A 15502-nucleotide genomic window follows, 5' to 3' on the forward strand; every position below is an offset into this window, starting at 1 on the left:
GCCAGGGCCCTGAGAAGGCCCCAGGACAAGCATCTTTCCAGAGGCTGTGTGGAAGGAGGGGAGGAACCTCTGGCTAGAGGCCAGGTGAGGGATGCTGGCAGCTTTGCAGGCCAAGACCAGGCTGAGGGACACACACACACCCTCCACACGCCTATGCATGAATTTCGTGCACCGAGCCTCTAGTACCATATAACTAGGTATATTAAGTACGCTATATATACTAACTAAGTTTATGTAAGTGGACTCTATGATATTACTACAACACATTTCTCAGAATGTATCCCTGTCATTAAGTGACATGACTGTAATAAATTCTAAAAAGTGTACATGAAAACCTATATGGAATGTAACAAAAGCTTATGATTAAAGAATGCATTGAGGTAAGAACAAGCAGTTACCACTCTGCTATAGTCTGTTTAGCAAATAATGGATTCAGTTACTCTACAGATTTCTTTGTCGGTCTCCAGTTATTTCTCAAAGAAGCAGATTGCAAAGTCAAAAGACATACCATAGGGAGTACTTTAAGTTCTACAGGGACTTTCTCCATATTTTCTGGTGCTACATAGAAATCTTTGACAACTAATATATCATTTACAGACTTTAGTCAGGAAGGAAATGAGTTTTATTTGCATATTATATAGAATAATAAGTAGTTGCATCAAATAAACATCTAAAAACTAAAACCTGTGCTATATCTGACCATTGATTATTGCCACCCTTTGAATATTATTACTCCCATCCTCTAATTTCCCAATTTTATCAACCTTACCACATATATGTATGCAATAAAATTAAAAAATGACACAAAATCAAAGGGTCAAACCACTAAGACTGTTCTGCTTGTGATAAGAAACGTCTTTATGTTCTAAATTTTCATGGTATCATCTGCTGGTAACTTGAGATGGTATGTAATAATTTGTTGATTTTTTTTTTAAATAAGGTAAATCATTCATTCAAAATCATATAATATTTGAAATCCATACCTTGTTTCAAAAATCTAGTTGTTCTTTATTTTTAATCCCTTCCTCCCTAATTTTTTTATTGAATTATAAAACAAGAGACTGTCATCTCACTATTCTTACAGTTAGATTCCTTTGGTCTGATTCTTTCCAAAAAAAGTAACAGGAAATTACCTGTTAGATTTCTATGGATTTTTCTAAGACTTTGTCAAATGTCTTTTGACCTGAAGTCCAGGCCAACTCTGGCCACTCTGAGACAGAATTTGATATCATTGTCATCTTCAGTTCCATTTCCACTCAATCCCCAGATTACAGACTTTGAATCCTTTGATTTATTCGAGACTTTGAATCCTTTGAAATAATATGCTGGGGGCTGACTAAATATTCTCAGGAGGGAGAAAAAAAATCATTGCTTGTCTCTCTTACTCACAAACACAACATGGAAACAGGACCTAAACCCCAACGTGTTAGCCCCTCGTGGCCGCATTCCATTCCCAGGCCTGACTGATGAGGTGGTCTGGGAAGCATTCTGGCTGGGAGAGATCACATTGCTAAATGGGGATGTGAAAAGTAATGTGGTTTCCTGAAAGTTTCCAGCAAGTACATGGGAATGGGAGCTCTTGAAAGAGCCATGGAGCTGGAAGCACTTCCCTTCTGAGAAACACTTCCAATTCCCCCGCAGAGCCAAGTGTAATAACAGTCCTGACATTATTATTACAAAGGGGAAAAAATCATTCATGCAGACTTGCTGCTGTAATTTGGGTATTTATAAGCTACACCCACTTCACAACCTTAAAGCCATGTGGTTTAAAACAGAGCCCACACAAAAGAGGGGGTTGTTAGTCAAAGCCATGGGGCAATTTCAGCCCAGGCTTTCTGAAAGTGACAGGGATCGCTGTGTTTTTTTTTTAAGTTATTTGAGACACTTTTTAAAAAATTGGTCTCTTTCCTTCTATACGCAATATATATCCTTAAAGCTTTAACAAAATTTTCCCTTTTTCAACCACAAGATAGAGTTCCAGACCTGGGCAGAGGATTCGTGTAACAAGAGCTCATGGTTCAGGGGGAACTTAATACAATAATCATGTGTTCAGGAATATTTTCCGCAGTTGCAGCTCATTTTTTTCCCTTTACTGAATCTGCTTTATTTAGAATGAACCAATGGCTCCCAGAAGTCACTGTGGCCTCCCACCATGCACATGTGTCATCAGTTACATTTGGACCAGCTTCCCCAGCGGTCATGAGCGGCGCGCTGCTTTAAGAGATGTAGCATTACACACCGATTTTGTGGTTCCTGTGCAGTGACAAGATGATTTTTTTTCTTTTTAAATTAACTGTATTGGGGTGACATTTGTTAATAACATTATATTAGTTTCAAGTGTAGAATTCTATAATACATCATCTGTATATTGCATTGTGTGCTCACCACCCATAGTCAGGTTTTCACCATATATTTGACCCTCCTTTACCCTTTACTACCTCCCCCCACCCTTTCCCCTCTGGTAATTACCGTACTATTGTCTCTGTCTATGAGTTTATTTCTTTTGTTTGTTCATTTGTTGCTTTCTAATTTTTTTAAATATATTTTTACTGATTTTTTACAGAGAGGAAGGGAGAGGGATAGAGAATCAGAAACATCGATGAGAGAGATACCTTGATCAGCTGCATCCTGCACACCCCCCACCGGGGAATGTGCCTGCAATCAATGTACATGCCCTTGACCGGAATCGAACCTGGGACCCCTCAGTCCGCAGATCGATGCTCTAGCCACTGAGCCAAACCGGTTTTGGCTGTTCATTTGTTGCTTTCTGTTGTACATCTCACAACAAGTGAATCAGCTTCTTGCCCTTTTTCATCTGATACTTCATTTAAAATGATACTCTCAAAGTCCATTCATGGTGTCACAAATCCAATATTTCATCATTTCTTATGGGTGAGCAGTATTCCATTTTATATGTACCACATCTTATCATCCATCAAAGAATACTTTGGTTGTTTTCACATCTTGGCTACTGTGAATAATGCTGCAATGAACACGAAGGTACATATGTCTTTGCGAATAAATGTTTTCAAATTGTTTTGTGTAGATAACGATAAGAGTGATTGCTGTGTCACATTGCAGTTTTATTCTTACATTTTTGAGGGAATTCCATTCTGTTTTCCCTGGTGGCTGTATCAGTTTACATTCCCACCAGTATATAAGGGTTCCTTTTTCTCCACAACCTCTCCAACATTTATTATTACCTGCCTTGCTGATAATAGCCATTCTAACAATTGTGACACAATATCTCTTTATGATTTTGATTTGCATTTCAGTTATCACCAGTACAGTTAAACATTTTTTCATATATATGTTGGCCATTTGTATGTCTTCCTGAGAAAAGTATCTGTTCAGATTTTCTGTACAATTTTAATAGGATTGTTTGCATTTGTGTTGTTGAGTAGTATGAATTCTTTATGTATTCTGGATACTAGCCCTTATAGGAAGTACTTTTTGCAAATCTATTTTTCCTTTCAGTCGATTGCCTTTTTGATTTGTTGATGGTTTCTTCTGCTGTGCAGAACATTTTTAATATGATATATTTTATTCTGGCTTTTACTTCACTTGTCTTGGGGTTAAATTTATAAAAAGCCTCTGTGAGACTAAGATCCATAGGTTTAGTACTTGTTTTCTTCTATATATTTTTTGTTTGTTTCAAATCTTATATTTAAGTCTTTAACCCATTTTGAGTTTAAAATTTTGTATGATGTCAAATAGCAGTCTAGTACTAATCTTTTGCATGTGGCTTTCCAATCTTTTCCCAGTACCATTCATTGGAGAGGCTTTCCTTTCTTCATTGTATGTTCTTGGCTCCTTTGTCAGAAATTAGTTCCCCATAGTTATTTCTGGGCTTTCAAATCTGCTCCATTGGTCTTTGTGTCTCTTTTTCTGCAAAGACCATACTGTTTTGATTATTGTAGCTTTGTAGTATAATTTGAAGTCAGGGGGTGTGACACCTTTGGATTTGTTCTTATTTCTCAAAATTACTTTTACTATTCAGCATCTTTTGTGGTCCCATACAAACTTGAGAATTTTTTGTTCTATTTCTTTTAAAACTGCCAATGGGATTTTGATGGGGATTGCCTTTAACTTGTATTTTGCTTTGGGTAATATGGCCATTTTAACTATGTTGATTCTTACAATCTGTTAACACTATATCCTTTCTCTCTTTTAAGAATATTTGTAGTTTTCAGCACACAAATCTTTCACCTACTTAAAAGTTTTCAAAGTAATTTTATTCTTTTCAATGTTATTATAAATGGAATTATGTTTTTTATTTAATTTTTAGATTATTTATTGCTAGTGTAGAGACAAATGATGGTTTGTGTTGGAGATGATTTTTTGAGATGATTTTTAACAAGTGTTAAAAATTTAAGTACCACCAGGAACTAAAAGAAACAAAGTTACAAAACATTATTTCATTTCACTTATATATGGAATCTAAAACACACACACACACACACACACACACACACACACACACACAAAACAAGTGAACCAACAAAACAAAACAGAAACAAACTCATAATATAGAAGACAACTGCTGGTTGCCAGAGGTGAGAGGAAGGTAGGGTAAGAGAAGAGGATTCAGAGGCACAAATCCAATTATAAAATAAGCCATAAGGATACAATGTATAGTATAAAGAATATTGTCAATAATATAATAATAGGGAGACCCAAGATGGTGGCATAGGTAAACATCTCTACTTCCTGCCTCTCACAAGCACATCAAAATTACAACTAAGGACAGAACAACTATATCCAGACACGCAGGAAAGCTAGCTGAATGGAAGTACTGCAACCAGAGAGGTAAAGAAGAAAGTGCATTGAGACAGGTAGGAGGTATGGAGGCACGGAACAGGTTGGCACCCAGGTGTGTTGCTTTTTTAACGGGAAAGGAGATACAAGCTCCCATTTGCTCTGAACTCCAGTGCAACTCTGGGGACCCAGATGCATACGGGGAGAAACTGGACTGTCTTGCATTGGGCCAGGAATGCAAGGGTGGCTTTCTTTCAGATGAAGGGGCTCACGACAGTCATTGTTCCTGCACTGGGACCTCTTTAGTGCCAGGCTGACTGGCAGCCATTGTTGTTTTCTCCACTCTGGAGATTCCTTGAGACCCCACCCCACCCAAACTGTGTGCTGCAGCTTTTGAATATGAATGGCCTGTCCTTTCTCAGCCTAAAACCTGTCAAATAGGCAGCAGCTGGGTGAGAGAGCCCCAAAGCAATCAAAAGAATGTCCAAGGCCAGCACTAGCAGCAGCCTGCCTTCCTTCACAGCTGGGCCTCGTCTTGGTACTTCCAAACCCGATACAAAGAGGAGGTATCTGCAGATGTCTCGGTAGCTTCTGTTGGGTGGCTCCAGGCAGTGGCTGACTTTGCACCTCCTTGGAGATCCAAGAGCCAGTGTACCCCGTGGTCACTGCAAGACCATACCAGATTACAACTCTTCACATCCATAAGCAACACACTCAAAGGGCAGAGTCAGTGAGCACCAAAGCCCCACTGAAACAAGTCCTGCCCCATAAGAGTGTCTCCTGCACAGCAGCTCTTCCATTGTAGACATAGCTGGTCCTCACAGCCAATTGGTCTAAAGGTGAATTCCTCCCAGTGACACCAACAGCAATCAAGGCTTAACTACAATAAGACTAGGCACACAGCCCACAAAGGGGTGCACCAAGAGTGTCCCCCTCAGGTGCTTGGGGAGGCTGAGCCACTTGGCCCTAGAGGACACCTATCACACAAGGCCACTCTATCAACTCAAGGAGATTTAGCAGCTACCCAGTACATAGAAACAAAAAAAGGGAAGCAGCAAAAATGTGGAGATAAACATGTCACAAATCAAAGAAATGGAAGAAAGCAAAATACTGGATATAGAGTTCAAAACCACAATTATAAGGATATTCAAGAATCTTAGAAATCTCTGAGGAACTTAGTGAGACCTTCAAGAATCTTAGTGAGAATGCCAAAAAAGTGAAAAAGGGACCAGTCAGAAATTAAGCATACACTGACTGAAATAAAGAATAATATACAGAGATTCAACAGTAGACTAGAGAATCCCAAGAATCAAGTCTAAGATTTGAAATACCAGGAAGCAAAAAACATCCAACTGGAAGAGCAAAAAGAAAAAAAGAATTCAAAAATATGAAGATATTGTAAGGAGCCTCTGGGACAACTTCAAGCGTACCAACATCAGAATTATGGGGGTGCCAGAAGAAGAGAGAGCAAGATATTGAAGAACTATTTGAAGAAATAATGACAGAAAGCTTCCCCTGCCTGGTGAAAGAAATAGACTTACAAGTCCAGGAAGTGCAGAGGACCCCAAACAAGATGAATCTAAAGAGGACCACACCAAGACACATCATAATTAAAATGCCAAGAGCAAAAAACAAAAAGAATCTTAAAAGCAGCAAGAGAAAAACAGTTACCTACAAGAGAGTACCCATACAATTGTCAGCTGATTTCTCAACAGAAACTATGCAGGCCAGAAAGGAGTGGCAAGAAATATTCAAAGTGATGAATAGCAAGAACCTACAACCAAGATTACTCTACCCAGCAAAGCTATCATTTAGAATTGAAGGTCAGATAAAGACCTTCACAGATAAGAAAAAGCTAAAGGAGTTCATCACCACCAAACCAGTTTTATATGAAATGCTGAAGAGTATTCTTTAACAAGAGGAAGAAGAAAAAGTTAAAGATAAAAAATTATGAACAACAAAGTGACAACAAATACATATTTATCAATAAATGAATCTAAAAATCAAATGAATAAAAAATCTGATGAACAGAATAAACTGATGAATATAATAGAATAAAGGTCATGTAAAGGGAGTGGACTGACAATTCTTGGGGGGTAGGTGGTGTGGGGGGTGCCGGGAGAGATTGGACAAAGATCTTACACATATGGACGAGGACAGTAGAGGGCCATGGGCCTGAAGTGGAATGGGGACCAGGTAGAAGGGAGCTATGGGGGGGGGGGGGAAGGGGGGAGGAATATCTGTAATAATCTGAAACTAATATAACATTGTATGTCAACTATAGTATTCCAGAAAACTATAATAATCATGTTGTAATTTACTATTGGGTCGGCAACTAAGTAATTGCTGGTTTCACACATATATGGCTTCAGTTGAATTTTTAGGTTTGCAGACGTAGTACAAATGTAAAACACATTTTGTTATTTGATAGTTGGCTATTCAGCTGTTAATCAGTAAAAAAAGTTTTTTGATCTGTTCTGTAGTTTTCGTTTGGCGTTCGTTGAAAAATGGAAAATCAAAAGGAACATTTTCGTCATATTTTGCTTTTTTACTTCCTCAAAGGGAAAAACGCATCGCAAGCTCATAAAAAGTTATGTGCTGTTTATGGTGACGAAGCCTTAAAAGAACGGCAGTGTCAAAATTGGTTTGCCAATTTCGTTCTGGTGATTTTTCACTCAAAGATGAAAAACGCTCTGGTTGTCAGTTGAAGTTGATGACGCCCTAATCAAAGCAATAATCAATTCGGACTGTCACAGTACAACACGTGAGATTGCAGAGAAGCTTCATGTATCACATACATGCATTGAAAATCACTTAAAACAACTTGGCTATGTTCAAAAACTCAATACATGGGTTCCTCGCGAACTGAAAGAATCAGAGTTAACGCAACACATTAGCAGCTGCAATTTGCTAAAGAAACGTAATGAAAATGGTCCATTTTTAAAACGACTGATAACTGGCGATGAAAAATGGGTTGTTTACAACAATATCAAGTGGAAAAGATCGTGGAGCAGGCCAGGTGAACCAACTCAACAACATCAAAAGCTGATATTCATCAAAAGAAGGTTTTGTTATCAGTTTGGTGGGATTACAAAGGAATTGTCTACTTTGAACTCTTACCACCCAACCGAACGATCAATTCTGATGTCTACATTGAACAACTAACGAAATTAAACAATGCAGTTGAAGAAAACGGCCCGAATTGACAAATCGAAAAGGTGTTGTATTCCATCATGACAATGCAAGGCCACACACATTTTGGTCACTCGGCAAAATTAATGGAGCTTGGTTGGGATGTTTTGCCACATCCACCATATAGTCCTGACCTTGCACCATCTGATTACTTTTTGTTTCAATCTTTACAAAACTCCTTGAATGGTAAAAATTTCAATAATGATGATGATGTCAAATCGTACCTGATTCAGTTTTTTGCTAATAAAAACCAGAAGCTTTTTGAACGTGGGATTATGATGCTGCCTGAAAGATGGCAAGAGGTCATTGATCAAAATGGGCAATACATTACAGAATAAAGTTATTTAGTTCCATGAAAAAATTGTCTTTGATTTTCTTTTAAAAATCCGCAATTACTTAGCTGCCGACCCAATATATTACTTATATCATAACTGGAAGTTTGTACCTTTGTTTACCTTTCTCCATTTCCTCCTCTTCCCACTTTGGGTCTCTGGTAAATGAAAATCTGATCTCTCTTTTTTGTTTTGTTTTTTTCATTAGTTTGGTTTTGTTGTTGCTGTTGTTTTCAGATTCTGCATATAAGTGAGATCATGCAGCATTTTTCTTTCTCTGTCTGACATGTTTAATTTAGCAGAATGTCCTTAAGATCTGTCCATGTTGTCACAGTTGGAAGAATTCCCTTCTTTTTGTGACTGAAAATATTCCATTGTATATACAGAGTAGGTCTTCTTTATCCATCATCCACTGATAAACTGAAAGGTCACATCCTTATAATCATGACTCTGCACTCTTTGTCTGATAAATTGCTTACATCCATTTCACTTAGCTCTTCTTCTGGAGAATTCTCTTATTTCTTCATTTGGGGCCTGTTTCCTTGTCTCCCCCTTTTGGCTGCTTCTTTATATTTGTGTCTATGTATTAGGTAAATCTGCTATGACTCTTAGTCTTTGTCAGTGGCCTTATGTAGTAGGTGACCTGTGGGACCCAGTGGCACAGTATCCCTCATCACCTGAGCTGGATGCTCTAAGAATGTCCCTTATGCCAAAACATGTTTGGCTCAGTGGATATAGCGTCGGCCTGCGGACTGAAAGGTCCCAGGTTCGATTTTGGTCAAGGGCATGTACCTTGGTTGAGGGCACATCCCCAGTGGTGGGTGTGCAAGAGGCAGCTGGCCGATGATTCTCTGTCATCGATGTTTCTAACTCTCTATCCCTCTCCCTTCCTCTCTGTAAAAAATCAATAAAATATATTAAAAAAAAAAAAAAAAAAAAAAGAATGTTCCTTGTGTGTGATATGCTGTCATTGAGCCTTGACTGTTACTGGCCCTCTGACTTGCTGACAGTGATGCCCCACTTGCAACACAGTGTGCAAGTTGCCATGCACCTGCTGATCACATGAAGCAGAATTTGCCTCAGCTGAGTTTGGTGTCTGTGGACATGCTGCTTGTGAAGCTTATTGGATCCTCCTCTGTTCTTGTCTGGAGCCAGCCACTGGGTGCATTGGTTATGGACCTCTTCATATGGTCTCTGGTGCACTGTGACTGCCCCTAGGCAACTTGTTTGTAGCTATCAGCATATCCAATTATTGTTCTTCTGGTGGGCTTGGGTGTGCACCAAGGCCTGCTTCACTCTGAGATCCACCTCTGCCTGCAGGCTGTTTGTTATTCCTCAGCAGGGTTTATGTTCCACAGGGTAGGGTGAGTGGGATTCCAATGGGTGGGGTTACTGTTTCCTGTCCCCCACACACCAAAAAAGAAACTAATTCATCCTGATGTGGCCTACTCTGTAAATCCTTGGTTATAATGCTACTCTTCTGTTGGTCATTCAGGAAGATTTTCCACACTTTGGTTGTATTTTCAGTTTGGTCCTGGGGGAGGTGAGTGTAGCTTCCAGCTGAGATGGAGATTTATTATAAGGAATTAACTCACATGATTATGGAGGCTGGCAAGTCCAAAATCTGCAGGATGGTATGACAGGCTGAAAACCCAGGAGACTGATGCTGCAATTCAGATCCGCAGGTCTTTTTTGGGAAGGCTGGGAAAATGTTAACAGAATAAAAATTTTGCAGTGTACCATGGTCCTTCCTGGAGAGGACCCTGCCTCCTCTTCATTCAGGGAGTTGTGAATCTCTAAACTGGCTTTAGTCTGAGAATCAACTGAAGTGCTATGACTCTCTGATTTTAGGATTCAGATTAGACTTTTGTTCTTTTGGCCTAGAACTTCTTTGACTGAACAGATCAAGTAAAAATTTAATAGGTTTCCTATATATTTCACTTCTAGAAAGACCATGATCAACTACGGTAGTCAATGTCATATGTCTGCACTTATAAGTCAAAGTATTTTGGTTGCTTCTTTAATTCTACTGTCTATTATAAAACCACATCTCCCTTGTCTTTGGCAGTTGAATGCCATCTCTTTGCCCTTGCTATCTAGGATCCAATTGCTCTCATGGATTCAGAGAATAACTGATGACTGCCATTGCTTTCAGGTTTTCCAGTAGAAGGCTGCAGTTCTTACTGAGGTCTAGCCTGCAGGGAAGAGCAAACACAGAGCTCTTCAACAGTGTTGGACTCCCCTCATAAATTATTTCTCATAGTTGTGAAAAGCCTGTCTTCTGGGCCTCCCCAAAGTGAGTAAATCTTAAATGACAATTCCATTCGAACATTCAAATCTCCCTGAGCCTTTGAATTCCTTGTTCTACATTGTATTAAGATTGCCCAGCATTTTCAATTTGTTCACTGTGCGCCATCTTTTGGTCCATGTTTCAGCCAACAAACCAAACCATTAGAACCTTCTTTCATTCATCAAGCTGCAGCATTACATGCACAATCTTTGTTTAATGATCCTACATCAATACATTTGGCTTGAACTAACCTTTCTTCTGTCATTATTCTGTCATAATGTCAAACATGTCCTGATTCTCCCCATTCTTTCTTAGGAGAAACACATCCACTTAGTGTGAACACATTGGAATTTATATTTATATTTATGTAAGATTTCTTAAATGTTGGTACATTACATGGAGGGAAGACAGGAACAGAGCAAAAAAATGGTACAACTAACCATATTTTACTTCATTGAGTACTCACTGTGGGTCAAGTGCTGGTGCTATAGACACAGTTCTGTGAGGTAAGTGGCCATTTTGCTTAATGTTACCAGTGAGGATACTAGAATAATAAAGGAACATGTGTAGAAGGTGGCAATAGTGTGATTCAAGTCCAAGTCTGCCTGGCTCCAAATCTTTTTAAAATAATGTGTTGGATTAAATTATGGAACCTTTAGATGTTAAATGATTCATAATGCCTCCAGGGCTTCCTTGTGTCAGAAAAGTTTTAGATTTTGGCACATTCTCTTTGTGTCTAAAATGTTATGGAAATAAGATTAAGAGAAAATCGCCTTCAATTTTATTTTAGAACTCAGAAAATGTTCATTATGTATGGTCAGGCCAACCAAAATCAACATTGTTAAATTAAATCCTGACTTTTGTAGAATTACTGATTCACATAGATACTGTATGTCTTCAGAGAGAACATGTGAATTTTAGGGGAACCAGACTGCCCCTAAAAGGGAGAAATCCTTCTGTACAAATTCTGGTTCAGAATCTGGGAGATGAGAGTAGCCATGGCACCAACCCTTTTTCAGAAAGTGTGAGGTATTATGTTTGAAAAGCTAATAAAAGCTCCAAATCAGAGACTCAATGGCCAGTGAGTTTTAAAAAGATCTACAATTCAGGTTCTCTAGGAGAAAATTCTTGATAGCTTTAGGATTAATTAAGGTCCCTTTGGCCTTTTAATTCATGTTACATATTCAAATGGTTGTTGTACAAGTTCATTTTGGACCAAAAAGGAAGAATATTCTGTAACCGGACCCAAAGTGGACATCATTGCTCTTCGTCTTGACCAGAGTCACATCCCAGTACCTTCTACCGTGTGTAGTAGGCACACAATGGGGATCAGCAAAAGTTTTATCACCACATTGAAGGCAATTTTCTCAGCACTATGTAGATTAGGTCAAGAATTTAGGAGCAGATACTGAGCCCACTAACAGCATCAGTCATGTTATTAACATTAAATAAGGAAATTTACTCATAAACAAAGAAGACATAGTGTCTCATGTTAAAGGCAATTATTGATATGCTGTAAAATGTCTGAACTTGGTCCCCTGAGAATAAGCCATCTTGATGTATCTCTTTAGCTTAGCTGAGAAAGCTTCAACAATAATAAACATAAAATGTCTGCACTTTTCACACACCAAGAGCAAAAAAAGTAGGAGCCCCACTCTGGCTGCCTCAGCAGCAGACCCATGTGTGAAGCATAAACAAACTAAAGCTTTAGAATGCATGTGAAGGATGAGGGCATTCCACAGATCTCAGGGGCTGCCCTCCCATCCATGTAAACCTACAACAGTGTGGGAATTAAAGGGCAGTGGACAAAGTCTGGGCCCATATTTTTATCCAGAGACTCAAAATTCAAGAATGGTCAGGTGGAAAGGGGTTCAGAACACCATGGGCACTATGCTGCTCCCCAAGACAGAGCATGAACATGGCTGAGCACCTAGGAGGGGCTTAGAAAGCCAGGATTCTGGACTCTCTCACACCTTCTGCACAAATGCCCTAGCATGCTGCAGTCTGGTGGGTGGGGTCAACCTAGCTTCCTCAAACTTCTTGAAAGAAAGGGAGACTAGCTAAAGTAAAAACAAATGCAAACTTCTTAAATGCAACTTGGGAAAATAATACAGTATTCTGAAATACTCAAGGTTTAAAGCAAGGACCTCAGAGGACGGATCGGAATTTCTGGGGGACCTGCTCTCAGGGCTGCTGCTGGAGTGTGTTTAGTCGATAGTGACCTAGAATATATCTCATAAGGAGGATTTTTTGAGAGACATACAGAAAAAATAAAACCAACCCATAAGATCCATGCCAGAGACTGGAGTTCCCGGAAACCAGGACTCACCTAGTGGGTATTTACTACCTTCAAACCTCCACAGAAGCACCAATGCCCACAGAGAAGGCAAACATAAGGACACCTCAGACAAGCCTGCAGAGAGGTTCAAGGTGTGTGACCATTTCAAAATCTATGGAATAGTTGTGTCCCTGCCAATAGAAAACAACTTTTATTCTAGTAGTCATTAAGCAAAAATGTAAAATAATTGTTCTGGGATAGTCTGTCTGCTCATCAAAGTGCTCCACCAAAGCTTGAGGACCAAACCCAACAGAATGATGCCACACGATCTGAGCGTGTTTCTCTCAGGCCGTTGGATGAAGGATACGCTTTATTCAGATCATTGACAAAGCAGTTGGGGTTGGCCCATGGGCCAGCAGAGGCCCCGCTGCCTGCCAGGCTCCCAGAGACTTCCTCTGCTCTGACCTGAGTGCCCAGCACCTCCACAGAGCAGAAAGGTTCCCTGAGTTTCGTCATAAAGCAGAGGTAACCCTCCCACTTCCCCCACAGTAGGCCAAGCCTGGGTGTCAGCCTCTTCTGTCACCGCCACCTACAAGCCTGCCTACCCAGTCCAGGCTCCACCAAATTCTAGTAAAAGAACATGCTTTCCTGGCTATTGTTCACCATGACACCTCTGCGGTGTGCTTATCAGACAGTATTCAGTGGTCCGTTGGTGCCTAAGAATTCTAAAAAATCATGACTTTTGCTCATAAGCCCTCACAAGCCCATAACATGTTAAGAGAGTCTCTGTAGCTAATGTATGCCTCTGTCCCAACACCACTTGTCCTTCCTGTCCTCCTTGGTCATTCTGTCCCCAGCTTCTTCACTGCAAACTGCCATTGATTGTCACCTGTGAACCTACCACCCTAGGCCCAGCCAGGCCAGAGGGAGGGACTGCAGAGGGTGGGAGCCACCAGTAAGTCACCATGGAACACCCAGCAGCCAGGTGGCAGCTAACAGGAGGAGGCTGGGAAATTAAACGTGCAGGCTATGGTCTTCTTTTTTGTATGTTTTTAAATTTATCTTTATTGTTGAAAGTATAATAGATATTCCCATTTTTCCCCCATTGGCCCTCTCCACCCTGCCCCCTCTCACCCCAGGCTTTGATCCTTTCTTCAAATCTTTCTAACAGGTATCAGCTCCATATCACCCTTCTCCACAATGAACAGACGCATCTCTGCCTGACCCCTCCACAGCCAAGGGACCAGGACTGCCGAAAAGCAAGTGCCCCCCACAGGGTGAGGGGGGTGCCTCCTATATTTGAGCCTAAGTCCTGCCCTCCAGGCTCCCCAGCCAGCACGGCCCTCTCAGCAGATGGAGCAGGCTCCCCTGCGTGCCAGGAGAGACGTGGGCTGGGCCGCCCGCCCTTCCCAGCAATGCCTCCTGGCACAGCACAGGGTGCATGCCAAGCGCAGAGCTCACCTCAGGAGCTGCAGCAGCAGGCCCGCCTGGAGCTCCCTCCAGGGCACCTTCCTCTGAGTCTCCACCACTTCCTGTCCCTCGGAAGGATGGTACAGGACAGGAAGGCCCGGCGGGGCGGGTTTGGTGGTCCAACATGGCATGGTCTCTGCGGAATAACTTTTCCAAATTGCTCTCGTGATACATTAAAATGAGTAACAGGAGGGGATGGTGAGAAAACACCGGAAACAGCTGGAGGATGGGCTTGCCAGTCCTCCACCTTGAAAATCAGAGGACGGTCAGGTGGGGGAACTAGTAAGGGAGCAATTTTGCAACCGCGTTTTAGATCCATCACCCAGGAACACACTAGGCTACTTCCCACCAGGAGGAGGTGTGTGGACAGCACTCAGGCCCTGCGGTGCCTTCAGAGCGCCTTGCTGTCTCCCTAAGAGAGGCTGCTCCATGGAGTCATCTCAGGAAACGCACATCCCACATGTTAAGGTGTCTCTCTTCCCAGCAAGGAAACCCATTCAGTTTTGCTGCCAATTGTCAATAATTGATCACTCACTTCGGCTGCAAGGAAAGACCTACCCGTCACCCAGTCCTTCTATCAGACTCAAGGACCCCGTGTGACTTGGGAAAATCCGGGGATCCTCCTGGACCTGCGTGGAGCACCCACCCCACCTCCCAGTGGCTCTCACAGACCCGGCGCCTGCTGTGCAGATTCTCCAGGAAATCAACACCTAGTCAGGTTCGCGGATCAGTCTGGCCATTCCGTCAGCTCCTGGAAATGCAGGGTTCCAGAGCAAATCTAGTTCCTCTACGCAGTCCTGCCACTGTTTTTCATCTTCAGAAGAAAAATGCAAAGGCTGGATTCAGGCAACCCTTCTGAACAAAATGAGAATCCTCTCCCAACTCGGTTTCTGCAGACTTCCCCCACCACACAGGAGCCCAAATGTCTGAACTTTTCTATTACTTAATCTCTGTTGAAAGCACTCACACCCCTCAAAGAAGCATACTTTTTTTTTTTTTTAACCTAAAACAATAGAAAGCGAGGAGGCTGTTTCATTGCTTTTCCATCTTTGACTCAGACATGCAAAGGCTATTCTGGGCTGACTTTTACAGGAAGTGTCCAAACCCTTAGGAGAAATGAAGTTCCTGTAAGATTTCCAGCCCGACGCACTGTTTGAGACTATTTGAGACATTTCAGACAGG

The sequence above is a fragment of the Pipistrellus kuhlii genome, unplaced genomic scaffold, assembly GCF_014108245.1.
Source record: "Pipistrellus kuhlii isolate mPipKuh1 unplaced genomic scaffold, mPipKuh1.p scaffold_m20_p_14, whole genome shotgun sequence".
NCBI classification, from domain to species: domain Eukaryota; kingdom Metazoa; phylum Chordata; class Mammalia; order Chiroptera; family Vespertilionidae; genus Pipistrellus; species Pipistrellus kuhlii.